Source organism: Littorina saxatilis, unplaced genomic scaffold (genome assembly GCF_037325665.1).
Source record: "Littorina saxatilis isolate snail1 unplaced genomic scaffold, US_GU_Lsax_2.0 scaffold_443, whole genome shotgun sequence".
Lineage (NCBI taxonomy): Eukaryota > Metazoa > Mollusca > Gastropoda > Littorinimorpha > Littorinidae > Littorina > Littorina saxatilis.
The window spans coordinates 29014-33940 of record NW_027128551.1 but is presented as its reverse complement, the minus strand read 5'-3'; the positions used below and the strand labels follow the sequence as shown (position 1 = coordinate 33940).

Here is a 4927-nt window from a genome sequence, read left to right as displayed (position 1 = left end):
TCGAACTGTGGTTATCAATGGGTCGCGCGCAGCTGGAGGAAGTGTTTATTTCCATTCGGAGCCCAACTTCAGTTCAAAACCAGTCAAAAACTGGCCTTGACATTCCCACACCCTTGAATGACATTAGATCTACGTCGTTTCCGCTTGCCAAAATCCCACATGTTATGTCTGCTCTTCGAGTTGTTTGGAACTTAGTTCGAGTATTTTCTCGAACGTAACTTTTGACCCAGCTGTCAGGTAGGCATCATGAATTAGACGTACACTGGCAGCTTAGTTATAAATCATGTTGTGCAAAAGACTCTAAAGAAGTAGAACATTGTGGAAAATCGGGAATGCTTTCTCAGTTTGTGCACCCTGGCAACATTCAGCAGGAAAAAAAAACTGCATATGCCTTCCTCTGCAAAAGTCGCGCGAAGAATGCTGAACGGGCAGCGACGACTAGCTGTTCTTCTTCAAAGTAATAAACTACCCCCCAAACCCTGCAAGTTTGTGCGATTTACTTTGTGGACATGAAGCCAGCAGAGGACTCAGGAATGCCCACTTAATTCCTTGATTGTACTTCCGTCACAAGAACTAAAAGAACATTCAATGTTCGTTAAATCTGTGGATCAAGTGACTCACGAAGCGGAGGAAAAGAAAATCACCGGCAGATCTGTACAAGATGTTGAATTCTGCCAGGGAAACGAAGCCGCCCTCACGGCAGAGAAGTCTCCGCCTACGAAAATCAGTAGATCTAGAGCAAGGTAAACATACGTTTTTCAAAGCTTGTTCACAAACACACACACACACACACACACGTACACAAACACACACACGCTCACACCATCACACACACACACATGAAAGAGATGGAATAGCTGATCGAGTGATGACAATGTTGATTGATAAGGTTTTTTTGGTGCGGTGAACTTGAGGCTATATTGTTCTATCAATCCATCGATATATTTTACACTTTCACCCCAGAAATGAAGCACGTGTACACATATTGAACAAAAGAATCATTTTAAGCTTTCATTGGCATTGTTTCCTTTTTTTGCAGACATGTTGGCAGGAAGTGAGTGTTTCACCCCACTCTTGCAAGGTAGGTTGATCACTGATGACAAGTTCTGATTGTTTTTCCTTTTTAAACGGATGACAATCCGTACTCTGCAGATGGATCTAACCGAGATGGATCTAACCGATACACGGAAGCAACATTGGGAACAAACTGTTATTCAATCTGTGAATATTTCATGTGTGAGGGGTATAACTGCAAGTAGCCTACGTTCGCTAATGTAGAGAAATAATTTTTGACTCAAACTTCAAGTTAAATTGTTTCTGCTGTCAGAGCCAGAGCCATCTTTCTGAAGGAACAATATTTTACATGCCACTGGATTGTTGTATATTCCTTCTTATTTTGCAATGACAGGCTCAGCTTTCATTTGATTGTAATGTGTTTCTTATTTGAAGCTTTGTATCATAAAAGCTCTGTAGAAGTGTTGCACTTGTTTTGCAGACTGCATTAGGCGTGGTAGCTATTGCACACACCCCCTCTGCCTATTTATCTAACATTCCCACCCACACACATACACAGGGTGCTGACAAAGGATTTTTTTCCATTCTTCTTCAGGCCATCGCTTAAATTCTTGCAGACTGAGGAGCAATGGACGTTTGAGCAGCTCCTAAACCTGGGGCACACAAGCCACAAGGTAAATAAGGTATCAGTATAAAAACAATTATGAACAAATGTTTTCCCTTTGATTTTTATCGCATCATTTTTTCATACAACTCTGTAAATTGTGGCAATTACACATTATGCCAATAACATTATTATGAAGAATTTTTTCATAAAACTCTGTAAATTGTGGTAATTACACATTATGCCAATAACATTATTATGAAGAATGAAGATTTTCAACTTATCATTGAAGAAATGAAATCAAGCATTTTTGTTCATTCTGTATTTGATTATTATTTTCCAGTCTTTGGGTTGGCATAGTGGGTGAAATAAGGGTGAGGAGTGTCGGTTGGTGTTATTTTTTAGGTCTTGGTGATGTAATATTTTCCCTACGGTATTATTCATGGTTATCATAGTGCAGATTCCAGGGAAACGGTTTTTTGAACAGCCTCTTAAACTGAAAAGCTACAAGGTCAACAACATAAACAGGTTACTGGTGTCTCGGGCATTGATGTTTTTAAAAAGATTTGCACAGCAATTTTTGTGTGTGTAAAGAGATAATGAAAATAAAGCATAACAACTATTTTTGAAGTGGAATTAAATATTTTCATTTTTTTTATTTTGAAGTGTTTTTGTATGCAGGTTTTATTGGATGGGTGGGGGTGGTTTTAATGGTTCTGATTTATTATGATGTAAGGGTGTTTTTTTTCCTTAATTATTTATTTAATTGGTTTATGCAGACTTCATGGCAGCCATTGACCTGACGATATGACAGCCATGAATATCGAACGCAGAAGGAGAAAAAGAAGAAGACAGTCTAACAGGAAAATAATTCTGGTATGCTCATAATGTCTATGCCAGTTAAAAAAAAGTCATGAATTAAAGTTTACCCAGGTTAGACATTAGCATGTCGTAATTGTGACAATGAATGTATCCGTAATCGCACCAAGAGACTTACTTAGAAAAAACTGAAGTCATGCATCGTCAATATGACTACAATCACAAACTGAATAAGGGGAAACCATGTCATTTTTGTGGTCTGGATCATCAGCTGTTGCTCTTTTGCTGTAATGGTTTACTTGACAAAGCCTGTTTTAATGTGCTTCTTTATTTCTGTACACCTAGTGTCAACAACATGTAGGCGTTTGCAGACTGTTTATTGTATTTATGTTGTTTGTTTGTGAGTTAAACTATGGTGTGACCTAAATTGTTTGGAATTGGTTGTGTATGTTCTACTTTGTAAGTTGTTTCTCCATGCCCCCAGACATCATATGAAAACCTTCATACCCTAAAAAGACTTGCTTACGAGATGTTGTTTCTGATTGTTATGATTGGGGACAGGCAAGCTCTTGCAATTGTGCAAGCCTTGAGAAAACTGTCGAGTCTGATTTGCTAGAACAAGCGATATTAACACGTTATTAAGATGAATATTTGATTAAATATGTGCAGGAACTACTTCAGCAGATTCATATGGCCAGTCTCACAATGCAAGGAAGGTGAGTAAATTGAATTATGTCTTTCCCACCTGTTCTGTGTTTAGTGTCAGCCGTGATTGCCTGATGAGAATTTGAAAACATGTTGCTAACTAACATGAACCCAACCATGAAACGTGATGTAGGTGAGTAGCCCATCTAGAAAAACGAACCTGTTCTAATTCCGAATTAGAACAGGTTCTTTTTTCTAGATGGGCTACTCACCTACATCACATTTTATGGTTGGGTTCATGTTAGTTAGCAACATGTTTTCACATAGAAAATGGTGGGCACCTGAACAAATATCTGCACATTACAATGAAGTCTTACTTTGTGATATGATGGTTTAATAAACCCCCCCCCCCCCCTCACCCCACCCCCCCCCCCACCCCCCCAAGAAGAAGCTCACATAACTACCAACAACACAATTTCATTACAGAATCAAACAATGGGAAGAATCAGGATTCAGCAGTGCTAGGTCGTTGAGGGGAATAGGCACTCAGCAATAAATAGTTGAGGTTTTCACGGACATTAACAAAATCCGGTAACCTACGGACAGTAAATTTCACAGGGAATGGAACAAGAACGTCAAAATGGAAAAGTATGTTTTTTCTTTCAAACCATTGATAGAGCTCTGAAGCTTCACACAAGTTTTGCAGAGAGAGCACTCGGCCTATTCATTTTTGGCACTAAAACATGCGCACACACAAAAAGAAAGTTTTTAAAAAGTGGCGCCAATGTATTCTCACACTCACAGCCTTAGAATATTGCAGTTTGTATGTTACCAAATTGAGGCATGATTTTACTCCATGCAATTACCTGACCAAATCTGCGACAGTCGGGCAAACTTCTTACAAGTCGGATTGGGCCTTCAATCAAATACTCAGAAACCAGCAGCTACTTTAAGTAATACTAGTTTTGTTGTTATTTTTTACAGCTTGTACTGAATGTGTTTTCTTTTATCTCCTCAGAATCGAGTCAGCCAGAGAAAGACCATTGAGAGGGAGAGCGCACAGTAAAGCATATATGGCATGCACTTCGGTGGACCAGTGCCATCATCTTCATAACAAGAGATGCAGATCATATTTTCTTATGTTTAAGTATAGCTGTTAGCAAAAGTATTTGACGATTCTTGGGTACGACTTTCGTGTTTTATCCTATTAGCTTGTGCACAGCCCAAAAATCTGTTTTATTTTGATTGATCATTATTTTATAGTTTGAATTTTTTTTTAATGGAATTAGTCCAAATTTAAATACATCTAAGGTTGCAATATTGTTTTCTTGTATATAGCCTTAAAACTACCTCTTCGTGTAAACAAAATTTAATTGTAAAAAGAAGTGTTTGTTCAAGGGAGATAATTTGAAGCGAATTTTTTTTTAAATCAGTAAAACTGCGTAGTGACATCCTCAATTAAATAAAAAGAATAAGGAATAAAGGTATACACACAGGTTGTACCCATTTTCTTGATTGCACTGCTTTTAAGTAGAAAGCTTTTTTTCTCAGAATTATTTTACAAATAAAATTCAAGGGAGGCAATTGATATGATAAAAAGGAAGAATTTTTCTTTTCTTAGAATACTGTACACATTTAGTAAAGTATAATTTACAAGACAAAACACAGGTTGTTTTTTTTCTGTGCCTACTACTTGACAAGAGAACCACGAGATTTGTGCAGATTATTTAAAATTTTCTGTACAGTATATTTTACAAAGACAGATCCATACAATATATATAATTTTGTAATAGATGTTTACAATTTGTAGGTATGTTTTTGTTTTAAATCAACAGTTCGGATAGC

The 4927-nt window shown here is 37.4% G+C and overlaps 1 long non-coding RNA gene across 1 annotated transcript; it reads left to right on the top strand.

Annotated features, from left to right (window-relative positions):
* Window positions 1-255: 255 nt before the first annotated feature.
* LOC138956908 (uncharacterized) lies at window positions 256-4301 on the top strand. Its single transcript, XR_011452863.1, has 6 exons — window positions 256-743; window positions 1040-1081; window positions 1632-1688; window positions 2398-2494; window positions 3107-3153; window positions 4101-4301. It is a non-coding gene; the product is annotated as an uncharacterized lncRNA (long non-coding RNA).
* The last annotated feature ends 626 nt before the right edge of the window (window positions 4302-4927 follow it).